General features: G+C 41.6%; 1 protein-coding gene across 3 annotated transcripts in view; it reads left to right on the top strand.

Moving 5' to 3' along the window:
- Positions 1–6,938: 6,938 nt before the first annotated feature.
- Positions 6,939–18,793, top strand: part of strbp (spermatid perinuclear RNA binding protein) — a 103,853-nt gene continuing 91,998 nt past the window's right edge. The window contains exon 1 of one of the 3 annotated variants that reach the window (XM_085463410.1): positions 6,939–7,002. The gene's annotated coding sequence lies outside the window, so the exon portion shown is untranslated. Of the gene's footprint in view, positions 7,003–8,275; positions 8,519–18,793 lie in introns of those variants that run through there. The other 2 variants (XM_085463409.1, XM_085463411.1) reach the window with 2 other exon arrangements.

The raw sequence follows: 18,793 nt of genomic DNA, 5'->3' as shown, positions 1-18,793 counted from the left end.
TTTGATATGATGTCGACCCACCCTTCTCAGGTAAAACAGCTTCCCAAAGGTGTTGAGGACAGGACTCTGTGCAGGCCAGTCAAGTTCTTCCATACCAAACTTGCTCATCCAGGTCTTTATGGACCTTGCTTTGTGCACTGGTGTGCAGTCATTTTGGAACAGGAAGAGGCCATCCCCAAATTATTCCCTGCAATCTTGGGAGCATGATATTGAAGAGCCCAACTCCTGTTCTGTGATTTTACATAGCCTTCCACTTTGTGGCTGATTGCTATCATTCCCAATCACTTCTACTTTGTTATAACACCACATACAGTTGACTGTGTAATATTCAATATCAAGGAAATTTCACAACTGGACTTGTTACCCAAGTGGCATCCTGTCACAGTACTGGGCTGGAATTCACTGAGCTCCTGGGAGCTCAAGGGAACCCAGGGAACTGCACGTGAGATGGACCCAAATGCGAACAGCGACAAGATAACAAACTTTATTGCGTGCACAGAGATACAAGATAACAAGACATGAGAAGGTAGTGGGAGTCTCTAATGTGGATGCACTGAAACAGAGGGACAGCATGATTAGATGCTGAGTGAATACTGGATTTGCGGGTTTGGGCTCTGGGGAAGGTAGCGTCCATGAAGTTTGTGATCAAGTGAGGTTCCAATCTTGTGTTTCCAGGAATCCAGGAGTGACGGCGGGCAGGAGGACAGGCTGGTGAGTGCAATGAGATGCTTAGTTTCTAACAGGCAGTTTGAATCGATGCAGAGAATCTTGCAAAAGTGACCAGCATCCAGGGAACTAAGCTGCAGGTGAATTAAGCGGTGCAGTGGCGGGGAAACTGAAGGCACAAGGAAATCAATTTAGGTACAGTGTATAGACAAAAAAGCTACAATGCAATTAGACCAAGACTTTGCTGGCTGTACGTATTGCCTCAATGATTGCCGTTAATGGATGACAGGTGAGAAGCCTGGGCTCCGCCCACAATGTGGACACAGGAAGACACAGGCTGATAGCAAGAAAACACCAGATGCTCACCTGGATCATAACACTGAGAGTGACCCATTTGTTAACAAGTGTTTGTAGAAACTAGTGATGGCCAAATGAAGCTTTCCGAAGCACTGAAGCTTGTATTGAAAAACGGTTCATTACTCGAAGCTTTTCAACACAGTCCTCTCCGGTGACATCTGGTGGTGAAAATTTTGAAGAGCAGCTTGAATCTGCAAAATAAAACGGACTGCTCAATTATCAGTGCTCACTCAAGAGTGGAGTTCTCTCTGATATTGGGCCACCGTTCCGTTGCTTTGAACATGTAATTGGTTTTGTTTTCTCGATTGGGGGGCTGAAAAAAATGTAATGCGTATCTGCGTAATACATTTTGATCAATAAACTTTCCCTATTTAAACATGCACTATGGTGTGGCCTTTCTTTGCTCATAACTCCTTGATGTTGGTAAATACAATAAGTGAGCAATATATATAATATACATATGAGAATGCACAGCACATTATGGAGTATGCCCCTGCTGTGAAGTCCTGCCTCCATCTACTTGTCGTTTAATCACTGGACAGCTGGACAGGTTCATACAAAATATTAGATTAGGCCAATTGTCCTATACATATTTTTGACCTAGGGGTGGGATTGATTGTGAACTGGAAAGGGAAAATGCTTAGGAAGCTGAGTACGGCTGCATCGTCACTGATTTGTAGAATCATTTTGATTCGATACAGGATCCGATTCAATTTGATTGGAATCTGGAAAGTTTTGCCTCAGTCAGAAATATTACAATTCTGGTCATGTATCAGTATATATCCATAATTTCGTATCTATTAAAAGAAAGCTGACACATGTGAGACTTAATTAGAGATGTAAACAGAGAGTTATGAAACCTGCAGCTGCAGAAGCCAGCGAAAAAAAAAGAGGCAAACACAGCGCGGACCCGACGACGCACCAAAATCTGACTCTGACGCGTCGGGTCCGCGCTCTGTGTTCACGTTTGTATGCAGAATCCGTAAACCTGCTCCCAGTTACTGTTTTAGCTGTATGGTGTTTGACGACATGTTGTGAGGTTTAACCTGAGATGCTGGCGTTTCAGGCATAATAACGTTAATTTACAAATCGACACGGGATTTTAATGAATCAATATCACTTTATTCAATTTAGCATGGATTGTAATCAGAAAAGCGATAATCAAAACCCACCCCTAATCAAGAACTTGCAAAGTAAAAACATGCTCTATGTCAGGTAGCCCTTTTGTTATTTACATTTAAAAAGAGGATTAGTGTTACTGTGCGCTGGCTGAGTCTGTTTCTTTTCTTAGAAATAGTTTCTCCTGCCCTGGAGAAAATCCACTTGCATGGAACAGAAGAGGCTGTGGAGTGCAGGAACTACACTGTAAGTTGGTAGATATGCAGGTATTCCTGGGTCCTGCAGACTATCACCTAAAAACAATAAACAAAATGATTTTCTAAACTGTGTAGCAATGTAATGTACGTATAGTGTCAAATACATTTTTGTAGCCTTCATTAGCTTTAATTCACATGGAAGTGTTCCTAAAGTCATATGCTGTAATGATATTTACATTATGAAAACATGATTTTGGACATTTCAAGTTTTTCACTTCGGCAGATAAAATGAATTGAGCAAAATCAACTCAAAATATTCCCACACGCCAGAACGTCCTCTCTTCCTCGCTGGCTCCATATCTGTCAGTGGAATGATCACCTCGTCGCTATCTGTCACCATCAACACACTCCACGAATCCCGTGGATGATTCACTTCCTTATATCCGTTTGAATCAGGTACCGAAGCAGTTACGTGCGTAATGAAGCTTCGGACGTCACTGGTCACGTGACTTTTGCCAAACGAAGCAAGCCTCGACACAGTGCTTCTGAACCAGTGTGTTGTTTTTTTCGACACACGCTCCGGAGCGTCAGCTTCAAGCGGGCCATCACTAGTAGAAACAGTCTGCATGCCAAAGTGTTTGATTTTATACACCTGTGGCCGTGGAAGTGCTTGAAGCACCTGAATTCAATGATTTGGATGGCTGAGTGAATACTTTTGGCAATATACTGTATGTAGGATAACTTGACAAAGGAAAAGAGGTGACAGGGTCAATACATACAGGCGGAGGAAAGAGGTAACAGGTAGGGAACACAGGTGAAGCTAATCACAGAAGACAAGACAAGGGAAATAAAACTGAATGTAAGAAACAAGAGATAAAGACCCTAACATACAAACACAGGTGGACACATGGGCCAAGAAAATAATGTGACTATACCCTACTCATGTTTTATTTCTTAGTAAACTTGTGAAAAGACTATTCCATTCCAGTTACAGCATGGAAAACAAAGTTTTGCACAGGTTGTTGTTTAGGTGAGCAGGTCCTGCAGTATTAAGGCAAACAAAGGAGAGTATCAACCCTTTTGATCAGCGTGTATGTCATTCTGTCACCACCAGCACAGAGAGACTGAGATCAAATCTGACAGCCAAAGGCTTGAGCTGCACACAGGATAACAGGCTTTACTGTATGTGTGTGTGAGACGGGGTGAGTGTGTGTGTCTTTATTGGTTGTATGTGTGAGGTTTCGGGTGGGGGCAAGAGCACGATCTCACCTTACCATTGCCTGTCACTGGCAACAGATGTTCACACGTTATTTTACCCACAAGCCACACTGTGTGTTTGTGTCTGTGGGTGAATTTGCATGGCCTCTTTTGTGAGCACTGAGTTGTAGACATTTTGGAAAAGTAAAGTCATTTTAGCTGACACTATTTCAAAGAGCTTTGAGAGTTTGAGGTTAAGACTTGGGGTTTAATTTCAGATCTAAGTTTAGGATTGGGATTATGGTTGAGGATAAGTGCGGTGTTTGCAATTATTACAACATTGTAAGTGGAGAGGGAAGGTCAAACATGTTTGCCTCACAAAGCTAGCCAGACATGTTTTCATGCATATAGGAAACAACTGCACCGAAGCACATGAACTCAAAATAAATCCATCTCCCTCACACAACACCAGTGTTGTCGAAGTGTCATGTCATCATCTGCTCATTCTGTGTGACCCTAATTTAACAGCCTTTGTGCTCACCTTAGGAGAGATGGAAAAAGGAAAAACATCTTTTTCCATTGACTGCAGTAATGAAGGTACACGTTATAGGCAGAGGAAATTTGCCTCTCGGTCTATAGTCTTCAGCTCTGCATTCAAATCTCCCATCTCATCCATCACACTCCAACAATAGAGATGTCCCGCACTCCCCAGACAGCTGCTCAGCCTTAGTCCCATGAAGATGTTTTTATATGTGTGCGCCCGGGGAGCTGTATGTTTGTGCTTTGAATAAGTTTGTCTGTGTGTATAATGTGCATCAGTTTTGACAAAAGGGTTTTGTTTTAATTGTGAAACTCATCCTATATTTAAACAAATTAGGGTTTCACAGACATCTTACCGGCTGCCTGACTATTGTGCTGCATTAAACAGCCTTCTTTTATCAACGCTGATTATTTCTTTGTTAACGGTGACATGTCATCTCTTCGGTAATACGCTGAGGTAACTTTTTTAATTAGAAAGCAAAAATTAGAAGTGTGGTCTGCATAATGATCAGAAGTAATTAGGACACAGGAATGATAAAACTCTACATGTTTGTTAACAATCACAAAGGGTGGTGGAGTATGATAGTCAGATTAGCATTTATTGAAACGCTTCCTGGCAACACTGGCTGTCTAACCACAGGCAGGGCCGCCTGTGTTCATCCATGTGTGTGAGTCCACCTTGCTCTCATGTCCATCCCACGCTGGCACCACCATCTGCTACCCGTCGAAGTTCTGTCCGGCCCCAGCAAGGCTCCTCGCGCACACACACAGCTCCCTGTGTCCAGCTTGTGGTCAGACAGCCATGTGGCATTGAACCAAATGACCAACGGTTTGTGCACACATGCTGTGACCTTCACTATATGGTCCACAAACACCAAGTCCCTCTCAATCTTTCCCCTCTTTTTTGAGGTGCACATAGGCTCGATTAAAGCACTGAAAGAGAGTGTCTCTCTGTCTGTCCTTCCGTCTGTTTCTCTCTGTGCCATTTGGCCCAGTTTGCTGCCTTGGATTGAGAACATAGGAGCTCATCTTCACTACCAGCAATTCATATGTGTGTCTGTGTGTGCCTGTGTGTTTAGAAGACAACTAAAGAACTCCTTAGAGGGGTGTCAGATGGCAGGCGTTTGTGGTGATGTGTTGGGGGGCGGGGGCGGGAGGTGGAGAGATGATGGGGGCGGATGAAGGAAAGGATAGACGGAAACACAAGGAGGCGAAGACTGCTGCGTTCTCTGCTCTTCAGCTTTTGTTCTCCCAGATAATAACTCTCCACCCCCTGACTCCAAAAACCAAGGGAACCCCTCCAGTCTGGAAACATGAGTAGTGTTCAAGGATGCCGTGACAACTAGTTATTCCAACCTACATCAAGGTGTGTTATAAAACCGACTTCAGCGGCTTGAATTTTGAAATGTCTTGAAGATTTACACAAGCTTGTAAGATGATTCACTGTGAATTATCTGCAGTTGGAACTGCAACATAGCCAGATTTATCACAGTCAATTATAAATGCCCTATGTTGCCCTAAAAAACCCAACATGCTTTTAATTCAGGCCAAAACTGAGTGGGGGGGGGGGGGGAGAACACAGAGGTACATTATTGCCAACAGCCTGGAGGCCAATCTGCCAGTAGCTGTGAAGAAAACTGAAAATTACAGATTTTTTTTTAACAGATTACGACTTATGACCACATTCAGACAGGTGTGCTCAGGTGAAAGTGGTAATACAGATCTTTGCACAAGAAGAAGATGGAAGGCAAAGCACATGTTGACAGGATGGGGAAATCTGACAGGAAATCAAAAGGCACTGAATGTTACAGTGAAAACAGATTTCTGTTTGCTATGACCCGGTTGAGTACAGCAGCATCTGCAACCCACATAAGATCTAAAAATACTCCCGCACCATTGACTGCTACTATGCTGTGGCCTAGGTAGGTAGATGAATAACAGCGTGTGTATGGTGCGCGTGTATTGTGTGTGCATGTGTTAAAGGAATAAAGGTTTGGCTGTACATACTGAGGTTTGCTGCAGCCTTGTTTAGAAGTCTCAAGCAGAAATACAGTATTTAATGCATAGCATATTGCAAATATGTTGTGCGTTGTTATGCATGTGGCAGAAGCACCTGTGGGCTACACTAGGCACCAATTACTGTAAATCAAATGCACTCATGCATTGCTGTAAATACACTACTGTTAGCTATATGTGGCCCTGTTAGGATTTCATGTGCTCATGGATGTGGATAAGGCCAAGTTGCTCAAACGACAGCCACGGAAATTCTTCTGCTGTGCAGATGTGTAACAGATGTATCTCATATCTCATATTGAGCCAACACTGCAAAAGAAAGCTAAAAAAAAACTAAAATATTTGTCTGTAGTATGCTTCAGCTGTTAGTTATGTGACCGACTTATTCAGGGAGTTTAATTAAACTTAGTGTCTCTTTATCCTTTCTTCCACCCAACACCCCAACCCTTACCATTGTTGCCTTATGCTTGCTCAGTGGGGGTCGTCTGGCTGTTGGGGTTTTCTCTGCATGTTTGTTGGTGTACTTTCTTTACAATATAAAGCTGTTGTTGTGATTTGGCGCTACATAAATAAAATTGAATCTATTTAAATTAAACAAAACAAGGAGGAAGAGTTGCATTAGACTGTTACGAGAGGTTGTACCTTTTGCCAGACTGCTTCCCTTCTCTCTCTCCTCTCCTGCACCTGCCTCTCTTCCGTGAACCGCTGTCGGCTGCACCGTTTGCTGCACAGGTGCGAATGGAGCAGCAGCTCCAGGAGCTCCGCCAATTAGGAGCACCGAACGGGGCCACGTGAACAAATCCCGTCGTCTAAATTCCCGTTCAGCGGCGGGCAGCTCTGAGTGAGCGGCAGCCCTGAAAGCCACACTGAGTGGGGAAGTAATAACGGCAGGCTGAACGGGAGCAGTGTGCAGGTAAATTGCTTTTTGTCCTGGCTTTACACTCCCCCTTCACTCCCTTCATCTCCCCTCACCAGCTCCGCATGAAGCAATTCAGATGCGCAGCTTTGGGACGGGATGTCTTGGATTCATTTGTTGTCGCTTGCGGGTTGACTCTCTGCTCTCCTCCGATCAGATCCGCGGACAGGACAAACAGCATCCTCGGTTGCCCTGCACCGTCTACGCATTGAAACTCAGCCCCCCCTCCTCCAGCTCCTCTTTTCCCCCTCTCCCCCTTGTCTCTTCCAGGCACATGAGGCTATTGATAGTTGACAGCAGCCTCGTAATCCCCGGCTGATCTGGCTGATCTTCCACAGCCATTTGCGAAACAAGAATGTTGATTGAACTTTATTTTGCTTCTAGATTTATTTTAGCTTAATTGGTAACGCCAGCATAGACTGACGCTGTGGCACCGGGGAGCGTGAGAGGCTTTTTGGTGCTGCATGCAGCCAGGCAGAGGCATAAGCTTTTTTTGCTGAATTATTTATAAGACTGTCTGGGGGGAGAGAGAGAGAGTAGCTAATGCCTCTCGTGGATGGAGAGGGAGCCCTGGAGAAGATAGGCTATAGCTCCTCATATGCTTTTTAAATCAGTTTCTTTGCTCAGTTTTTTTTTTTTGACTCTGTTGTTTTGGCAGTAAAGTCGTATTTAATGCTTTCAACTACAAAAAGAAATCACTAAACAAGCACTCGTACTTTTTCTTTCATGCTGACTTGTTTACTCAGCATCTTACATCTGATTTTCTGTTTTATTTAAAATTGATTGTGTTAATGGACACAATCGACTTTTCTTTTTTACAAGCCTCAGATTAGATATCACATATATTAGATTTAGTAAATATAAATGAATCTGCGGTGAATTCTTGCCTAACCTCTCAAAGTAATGTCATTAGCTGCACAGGCTATACATTAATGAAAAAGCTCAGTTAGAAGCTCGTATCTTGTCTTTTTCTCTTTGTGTGTGTAAATGTATATATAGGCTATGTGTGTCTGCATATGGGTTGAGGAATAGCTTTATCGCCATATATCAGCGGCTGTTTACGCTGTCACGTATTTTTTTTCCCCCTCTAAAATCCCTTCCTGGTACGGAGAGCTAGTAGTAGGCTATAGATTACATACATGCGGCACTTCTGCACTTGCCTTCTTCACAGCCCGACTCCAGCGGAATGAGTCGACCCCCCCTCGTCCGCGCCTGCGCACTCCCGCCATTCATCTCCGGAGATTTCTCCCTCTCTTTGGCTCCGCTCTCGTGTCTTGCGAGGCGGGATAGACCAGCAGGCGGCTCCGGGCTCGCGCTCGCTCGCTGCCCAGGTTGTCAAGGCGCTCGTGATTTTTTTTATTCTCTTCGTCGCGAGTGGACGGTGACAGCTCGTCTCGCTCACGTGTTGGACTGAGCTTTGTTTATCGGGTTTGTTTTGTCTTTGCTCGGATATATATTTTTGTGGGGCTTTTTGAGTCATTGACGGACTCCCAGCAGCCCATTTGCCAACCTCGTAAGTATTTTCTTGATGTTTTCTGACGCCTTTCTACGGCGCGCCGTCCAGGCAGAGTTGAGAATCTAGTAGCAAGAGTTTGAACAATTTATCTCTCCCTGTCGGTTGGTTGTGGTTAAGTTAACTGGCATTAAATAATTTTTTTATTTTTATTTTTATTTTGCTTTCGCTTTTCCTTGTCAAAAAAGCAAAAAGAGGAACTACGTACACTATAAACTTTATTAATGTTACTGTTACTGAGCGTGTTACGTTTTCAGTCAGACATGTTTGAGTCTCAAAAATTAACCGTTCTTTGAAGAATAAGACAATGAAGCCAGATGGTGTCGGTCGACTGTAGTTCATCTTTTATAGCAGGTGTCTGATAGCCCACTTCCGCACTTGACTGTAAGATATGTAGGCTATACCGTTGGCACAAAGGTCTCAATTGTTTAGCTGTAATATTTTATCAAACCCTTCTTCTGCGGTTTTTGGGGTAAGTCTTCCTGAAGTGTTAAATGCATTTTTTTTAAAATTGCTATGTTACTTAACTACTTCCTTTTTTTTAAATGCACCTTTAGCCTTCACGGGGGCATAGATTTAGGGAACCAAAAGTAAGTGATCAAAGTTTCATCACTGAGGTTAACTGGCTACTTCCTTACATACATATACCTCCTGTTTTGTGTGTGTATATGTGTCCTATTACGCGAGTGTGTCTATACGTGTGCGTGCATGCCCGTCATCGAGCGAGTGACAGAGAGGAAGAAAATGCTGAACTGCTCTCCCGTCTTGCTCAACCAGTTTGTTGGCATACCAAAAAAACAACAACAAAAAACCCCACGCATTAAACCGTAAACGTGCGCCTCATTTCCCGGTGTTGGAACAACTCGAAAGACCACAGCAGGCGTGTCAGCTTGTCAGCGTTCAAAGGTCTTCACACCTACCAGCATGCAGTACCACGCAGAACTTTCTAACTTGTTTCGTCTGATGCTGCAATATTTCTCCTCTTGTTAATTTTTTTTTTCGTTATGTGCAGATAGTTTGTTTCTCTTTTTATTGACTGGTGAATTGAGCTGCTTTTGCTCTCTGCTATTCTCCAGTGCTTCTCATTTGTCTTATCGTTTCTTTGTGTCTGGTGGTCCTCATGCTTGACTAATGGCCTGTTGCCTTGAGGTTATTTTTATTTGCTCCACCCTTCTCCAACCTGCAGGAGGTGCCCCTTGCTGACACACTCAGCCACACCTGTCCTGGTTATGTGGAAATGTGGGGTGCCTTTGTTGCCTCTCTCGCCTAAATGGAGTTGATTTATTGAGAGGCAACACAGGCTTCTTTAGTCCTTACTTGTTACAGCCGTATAATGCTCGTCTTGTACTGCACACAGTAGACTTTGTGAACGTGTTGGAGAGAGGGGGAGACAGGATTATTACATCCTTACTTCTTTATTTGTGTGGTCGTACACGGCTATTTACTGCAGTGGACAAATATCTGCCTGCAGCCCTACAAAGTGAGCATTACATAGGTTAGGCTGAAAAAGTGTGCGTATGCTTGTGTCTGTGTGTGTGCATGCGTGCACTCCAGGCCCCTCCAGCACTTTCGTGGACTCCTTCGCCCAAGCATTGACTTTGCAGTGAACTCTGAGTATTGACAAGATAAAAGGATGAGAAGGAGGGAAAGAGTGAGCTGTTATTGTATGATCACCCTGCACAGTCTGTCTTTGTTTCCTCCTCCTTCTTTTAAGCATTGTTTTCCCTTGCTGTTCCTTTTTTGATATTCCAGATTTCCCTGATTCCCCTTTTCTTCATAATTCCCTCTTGACATCTCAGACTTTTTTTAAAGCATTTTTTGTGGGGGTGGGGGGGGTGGGGGGTTTCAAAGATGAAACAGGCATAGATGTTTCAACTTTGAATCTAGACATATATATATATATTAGGGGTGCAATGATACACAAAATTCACGGTTCGGTTCGGTTCGATACTTTGGTGTCACGGTTCGATATTTTTTCGATACAAAAAAAACGTTCATGCCTTTTTAATTTGTCATTTATTAAAATTATAAATATATATTTTAACTTAAAAGTACAGTTTTTAAATTTAACCCTAACCCTTGTGCGTGTTTTTTATTTTGACAGCGAATGCGCACCTGCGGACCACTTATGTGCACCCCTGGTTATTTAGCTCGTCATATTGCAGCCACAGAAATTCTTTTGTCCATGAAACCATAAAGCTGCACTTTCTTTTTGCCTTATAGTCTGATTTGTCATAACTTCTCCGTTTTGTGGTAAGCTTTTCTTTGGCTGTCACTTCTTCACCCTGACCTGTCTTATTTGGCTCAGCAGAACTAAAATATATATCCTGCTGCTTTTACACACGCACTCACATAAGCTCAGCGATTCTCTGCGCGATCAACCTCTCACATGTTTAAGCTTGCTGCGGGAGATTTCACTTATCATGTTTGCGTAGTAAGCTAACGATTAATAAGACGATGTCAGAGGAATTGGTGCACAAATTATCATCACTCACAGATCAGTGCTGTCGCTCTCTATACACAGTTCGCACGATTGCAAAGTGAAAGCAAAAAAACAAGCGCAAATTCAAACGCGATTTCAATATGTCACATATTGACAGTGGCTCACCGATGCCAATGACATAATTACCCAGCTACATTTCTGAAAGAATGCAAAAGCATTGCCATATATTTTTCCTTCCTACAATAGCCCGACGGGCAGGGAAGAGATAGATTTTGGTAGCCCAACTGAAAAAATCGCTAGCTCCAGGACGTCGGGCTAGCGATATTGCAAGCCCTGTATCTGATTGAGGAATCACTCATCTTTGGAAAAGAGAGTTTATTACAGAGAAATGTCTCTTTCCAAAATAAAAGCTATACTATCCGCTTCTTCTGGGCTATATTCTCAGCAGCATAAGGAGAATCATGTGCTAACAGCTGTCTAAATGACTCGGCTAAAGTTAGTTAGTTGTTTTTGTCTTTGCACTAGGATGATGTCGGCGTAAATGTGCAGTCATATTCGTTGTGTTCCCACTAGTGCTTTCAGGTTAATCTCGTTGAAATGACCTTAACGCCACAACACGGCAAATCTCCGTTAACGAGCTACCGCCGATCGCCCCGTGCATGGGGCTAGACGGCCAACACTTTAACGAGCTAACTGCGCTAACACACTAGTTCCCACCCATGTAATTGAGCATTGCATGGCACATCCAACATACTGTTTTACTTTAGTCCATGACTCGCTTACCTTCAGGGTCATACGTCACATGAAAACCAAAATAATTCCAAACGCCAGATCTGAATGAGGGTGGGGGAGGTCCATGTTGCAAGGAGAGCTTAACTTCTGTCTTGCTAGCTTGCCCTGCGCTCTTCCTTCTGACTATGCTGTCTGTGTTGAGCGCTCAGTGGATCTGCGCTCGACAGTGCAGCCTAGGCAGAGTAGTCGAACGCAGATTCACTGAGCGCTCAACACAGACAGCATCGTCAGAAGGAAAGTTGATAAAATAAATTACAAATGTTGTATTGTTCGATACATATGCGTACCGAACCGAAAGCACTGTATCGAACGGTTCAATATCGATACGAATATCGTTGCACCCCTAATATATATATATATACATATATTCATATATATATGAATATATTTAGCTCAGGTGACATTATGGCCCTAAAATGGAAATTTCCACTATACTATCGCTATTGATATGCCTATATTTCACATTCCTGAGACATAAACCCCGTGTTTTTTTTTATTTAAAGTAGGGCGTTTTACCATTTAGCCCTTGGTGTTTGATTTCCCTAGAATCTGGAAGGCGATTGAAGCGCACCCAGTGGATTTGGATTGCTTCAGTGGATTTGAAAATGGATTTAATTTCCACTAATGGAACTTACTTGGGACCAGATACCCAGATTAAGGACACATAGAGAACTGGCAACACTAGTAGATAGACTGAGCACACATAGCAAAGACAAATAGAGACACAGCAGAGTGACAATTTAATATCAGCCATAAACCATAAAATAGTGGTTTTTGACAGGTTCTTTTTTCTAAATATATTCCACACTGTCAAAGACCATTTTGTTTTTTTTTCCAACATCCACACTAAGTTTTACTTTTGTAACGCATAATCATAAATTGACATCCCTATAGAGCTTCTGAGGTTGTCACAAGAGAAATTGTTATATTTACAGAGATAAAGAGAAATTCCAGGTTCAAGAGTATTTTAAAGATTGCAGTTTTTAACGTTTGTTTTTTAATTTTTATATGAACTGAAGCTAGATCCTCAGAGATCTCCACATAGTCAGCAATTGAGATGTCTGAGTGGACCAATCTGTGAATCATTTTCCATTGTCAGATACATTAAATGATGATGATTTCATCAAAAATCAATTCATTCATTCATTCATTCATTCATCCAAAAAGCAATCAAACCAAAATCAAAATTACTGAACAAAGTAAAAGTGCATTAAATTAAAATATGAATGATCATAGATGCAACTGATATCAGTTTCTACTGACCTGTGTGCCTCTCATTATCAAATAAACAACTGGAACCCTAAGGACTGGAGCCCTTAGATGATACCATTTGGTATGAGCGGTTATACTGTACATGTTGTTTATGTAGGATTTTTTAAGTTAATTATCATTTTGGACCTTGCTTTCGTGTGTTTATTCACAACATTTTGACTTTCTGAACTTGTTAAGGATTCATATTATATCGCCAACATAGCAAAACTAATTTTTGTGATTTTTCATTCAAATGTCAGAGGCAAAAGCTTATCTTTTATCTAATTCCTTCAGTTTGTGTTGTTGTTAGGTCAGCGTTGTATGAATGACAGTGTATGGCCTTCTCATTAAAAAGTCCATATGAACAGAATCAACCTTTTGGGATTTACTTACCTGGATGATTGAGCATGAATCAAGACACTTACTAAATAGTGTTGTCAGTATTACTGTCAATACTGACAAGCTTATATGACGACATATTTTAACCAGGTTGTTTGAGAGAGTTTTGAAGGCGAGAATAGCCATTTGCCTGAGATGTAGGTTTATTGGCTTTATCATATTGTAGCTTGTCTGTTCCTTGTGTATTCACTCCACTTGCCTGATTCCTGTCACCTCTAAATGTGTCCCTCGGTTCAGCTCTCTTTCTTCTGCATCTGTTTTATGTACGCCTGGGAATGGCGTCATGGTCCTTCAGCAGCTTGGGCTCTGGTGTGCTTTATGTTATGTGTTCAGTTTAAACAGTTTGGAATCTCAGTAACACTCACTCAGTAATAAGAGGAGACACAGCAATGTCACGGGACGTCTCTCTCTCCTGCTGCTACCTCTGCAGCATTTGAGTGTGTTTTGGTGCCCACTGCCTATCAGTGAAACAGGAGTCTTTCCACCAGTTCTCAGATTCTAGCATACAGCAGCACATTTAGAGTCTCATCTGGCAAGGAAATGTAGCTTTAATTCAATTGGCCAGAGCTTTAGTAAAAGCTTTCCTAATTGGCTGATATGGAAGCTGGCTGCCAAGGTTCCAGTAAGCACAACAGGGAGTTGAGGACAGTCCCAGAGGTGCTGTAGTGCAGGTGAGACTGTGCAAAGGGCAGATAACATGAGAGTGTGCTACTGTTTTGAATATTCCTCCATACACAATAATAAAGAACCTGCTAACTCCGATCCATCCGCCTGACCATATCTCAGTTTCAGCTGTGTCGTGTGCCACACATATGCAAATGTACACATGCAAACACACCCATGTGCATTAACAAGAAAGGCTTTTGTCTCACAAACACAAGGAAACATCTTCCCCACTTGGTAAAGGAACAAAGTCATCAACGCAAGAATATTGTCTCTGCGTGTGTTTTATAAAAAGTGTGCAGACAGAAAAGAGACACAAAAAAATGCTACTGCCAACAGCCACATCAGCCATTCCTGCTTCCTTCACCTCAGGAATCCAGGAATAGTTCTGGGTGACAGAGACACCGGATACGAGATACGGAGACAAAGAGAGAAAACACACAGAGGCGGAGAGAGAACCAGGAAAGACAGAAACAGTGCAAGAGATGGCCATGTAAGGTTTACTGCACCATAGCGCTGTACCACCGCTGTACAGGGACACTGAAGCTGAAATTAGTGTTTCAGAGGATGGGATTTCAAGTTACTGTTAACGTGAACTTTGTTTTATTTCGGGGGGGGGGGTTTCGTGGCTGCTTTATAACGACACAAAGGCAGCCTTCATTATATGATTCATTGTTGAGTCTGTAGAAATAACAGTGAGTCTATCTAAAAAATGGCCTGTTGTGGTTACATTATGATTTTAGTCAATTGTATATTAAATAATGAATGAATTATTTTCAGTGGCATTTCCAAGAAGAGCTAAATTGTTTGCATCCATATATTGTAAACCACTTAGTGTGGCATTTACACAACCCTTGTTCTACAAATTGAGATAAAGTCCAGATAAGTGTTGGGAAAGTATTAACTATTTCCTTCAGAAAATGATCATCCATATAATGTCTTAATTATTGTGATAACCTTTTATCAATTCAATTTATCAATTCCCACCAATATATAGCCATTCCTTTAATTTGTTCCCTCCTAGATTATCAAAGCATTGTGTCAAGCTTACTAGCATTTTCTTGTGTCTTTGTCTTTTTTTTGGTATGATCTCTTGCCAGATGTTTGATCACTATCTTTGGCTTATTCCTGTAAATTTTGTTTGTTGGATTTTTGGATCCTTGCCTGTCTCTTTGTGAATTGTTGGATATCTGGGCTGTCTTCCTGTGCTGGACCCAAGCGCTTGGGCGTTTGCTGTTCCATTTACAACGGGCAAACAGCACATTGGATATGAACAATAAATATAAACCTTCTCCTTTTACTAATGCGCTAGACTAACATTTGTCAAAATGGTGGGGAAAAAATATCAGAACAGTGTGTTGCTCCACTTTTAAAATATCACACTGTATTTGGTGTAAGATGGAAGCTTTCAGAAGTCCACTACATTTCTGCATATTCTGCATTACTTGCATAGGTGGTGCTGGATTTACCAGGAAAGGGGAGATAGTGGCAGAAGATGGTGCAGGTTTAAGAATGTACTTTTTCATTGAATGGTTGGGTTTGTTAGTAGGTGTTGCAACACCACATTTACTGAAGGAGTAAATGTATTATCCTTTGTTTAACAGTTTGGATGCCCGCCTGCTCTATCACTCGGATACTGCCAATCACTGGCAGCTCTCCCTCGTATGCAGTTGTTTATGCACAGGCGCACACAAGCATATGATGTTTACAGAGCACATGCTGATAACCAGTTTAGGTAAAGTAGAGGCAACTAAACTAATTCCTGCTCCTTCATCTCACTCTTTTACTGTTTTGTCCTCTAATACACTCATTTTCAAAAGTGTGCACACATCCTTGCACCCACCCACCCACACACACACACACACACACACACACACACACACACACACACACACATACACAACCCTGCCTGTCCCCTTCTCATGTCCCAGCTCTGCTTACTGTGTCAAAAAGAGCTTAGATCAGGGAAACCATAGCTTGCCCTCGTTCTGACTTCCAGGAAGATGGAGCTATTTATTCAGACCAAACAGGACATGTTTGGACTGACGCTGGAAAGTTGCCAGGCAGAATCCGAGCTGGTTCAATAATTTGGTTAATTTGATCCAAGTGCCATAGAGAAAGGTGCTTTCCTCTGTTTGCTCCAAAAAAGGCCAGAATGGGTGCTAGGGTTGCAAACCTTCAATATATTTTGTAGCAGTAGATCCTCCCCAAAAGGTTATCATTCATTTACAGTTTTTTACAGACGCTAGGACACATTTCTCAATACTTAGGTCACTTTTGCAAAACTCCTCACACAGTGAGCACAACAGAAGTCTATGTGGGCTAAACTGAGGACCAGTTATCATTGTTTTGGCACAAAATGCATTCAATGACTACATCTCTCAAATTTCATGAATTATTTTCTCACTCAGACACAACAACTGCCAAAAATCTTTGTACGTACAGGACATTTTGCATGTACTTACATACTGTTTTCAAAACTGTTAAACTTATGGCCAAAACAATAACACAATGCAAAACTTAAAAAGACAGCAAAATTCAACAGCAATATTTTATTGAAACATATTTTAAATCTAAAAATGCAGTTTAACCAGCCACAGCTGATTCTCATTGTAGATGAACATCTACACAGGTGTTACTCCTTCAATTTTTCAACTCTTTCAATTCTGGCATGCCAGAAGATTATTTCCTAGGTGTATTGCCCTAGATGACATAAGATGTGATGTGGATGAGAACCTGCGGCCAAATGGAGAAGACCGAGTAGATTAGCATTACTATTGTATGTGTATCAGTGGATGGTGTGTATACAAATTCTTGTATTTTGGGATTACTTAGTGCAAAAAAATAAAAATACATAAACAAATATTAACGAATTCTGCATGATGTCTGATTCATTCCAGTAACATATATTGAAATTATAAAGAGAGATGTGTCCTTGTTTTACACAAGAAAACACTGTGTAATGCTACATGTTGTTAGTGTTTTTTAGGTCATTGTTTTGTGGGTGACAAAGTGTGTTTGTCGACTGTCAACCTTTGCTAGTGTTCTGGAAGAATGAGTTTATTTGAGACCTGAATAAAGTGTTTTGGTAGTTGTAGTGCATTTTGAATGTGAAATGAACTGCTTTGCCAAGCTGAAGGTCAGTTAGGAGAATTGTGTGAAGAGTTTTGCAAAAGTGACCTAAGTATTGTGAAATGTGTCCTAGCGGCTGTACAAAACTGTATTCACAAAAAAGTTGGCATAAAAAGAGCAAATTCCAGTAGGTTGATTGAGATGTGCTACTTCACAAATGCAGGTAAAAAAACAAAAATTGTGCTCTTTGGATCCATATAGGAAAAAGCTGGGAGGTTAGACTTGTACTTTGCTTTGTGATCAATAAGTTATAACCACAAAACCCAAGGCCCCATGGCATTCACATTTCCCCAGAGACCAAGGTGACATTCATTGCTTTTTTCTGCTCCAAAAACCCCCAGGTTTATTCAGTCAACTTTTATGACAAAGAGATTGTCAAAGAAATCTTTAATATTTTCTCATTATTCCGCTTTTTTTGCAAGATAAAAAACTGACCTGATTACCAGAATACTCTGTTTATTAAAAACTGCAGAGCTGTTTGCTCATCACAGTTGTGATATCCTGTCCTTGTGCGCTTTGTCTGTCACTTTTAAGGCTCTTGTCTTTTTTAAAAAAAAATTTTGTACCTCAGAAAGAGCAGATGAAAGATTGTTTTTGTAGCAAACATGAAAAATATTGTCAGTTCTTGAAGGTTTGTAGCTGCTTGTGTTGTGCTAGTTGTTAGTGATCCCACTCTGTCTGCACTGACACCTGTCTACAATCTCAAAAAAGTAAAATCTTGCTATTTCTGTCTAAAGAAGCACTTGTTTTCAGGGAAATGAGACACCCTTCCTATCTCCTTCTCCTTCCCGTTATAAAACGTAACAGAAAATAATAAGTAATAAAGCTCTGAGAAAAAGAAACTGTAGGCGAGTCTGTCTCCACTGGGGCTGTCTAAGGCTTTTATTTGTGCTACTGTGAGAAGAAAAAAGTCCTGGGATCATGAAACAGTCAAAACTACATTTGACGTTCATCTCACAGAAAATGAGTGAAGATTATAGCTCAGTTAAAAATAATTGACCGGAATACATTGGCTGTGTTGTGCATGCAGTTGCATCCCCATAAGCAATATTTTCTCTCAACAGCAGTGATCCACTGACCGGTGTTAGCAGATTAATTGCTGCTTTCATGTTAAGCTGTAGCATATCACCCTGTAATTGGTAATGGAGATTATCAGTGAGATACTGCGTGGGCCATGACAGATTTAGATTTTTATATATGCTTATCGTAAGAAAGTAGGATTTATGAGATTCTGTTCTCTTCTGTACGCACAAAGTAGCTCATGCTGACATGCACATTAAGATTATATTTTTTTTTTAAAAAGAATATGTGTATGTCCACTTGTTACTGTCAAATTAATATTCCAGTGCAAGTTTAATTTCTGAACTGGTCCCCATGTAAGGCAGATACAACTGATACAATTATCTGAGTACCAGTTCAGCACGTATAGTGACTTTGTAAAGCCTTTCAATATATATATATTTAAATATATATAAAACACCCAGCACACCCCTGCGGGCGGTTTATCCTTCAAGCTCGGGTCCTCTACCAGAGGCCTGGGAGCTTGAGGGTCCTGCGCAGTATCTTAGCTGTTCCCAGGACTGCGCTCTTCTGGA

The sequence above is a fragment of the Copadichromis virginalis genome, linkage group LG7, assembly GCF_057382275.1.
Source record: "Copadichromis virginalis isolate Kocher_CV1m ecotype Utaka linkage group LG7, C_Virginalis_male_GT1.1, whole genome shotgun sequence".
In the NCBI taxonomy this organism is placed as follows: domain Eukaryota; kingdom Metazoa; phylum Chordata; class Actinopteri; order Cichliformes; family Cichlidae; genus Copadichromis; species Copadichromis virginalis.
This window is presented reverse-complemented; position numbering and strand designations above follow the sequence as displayed.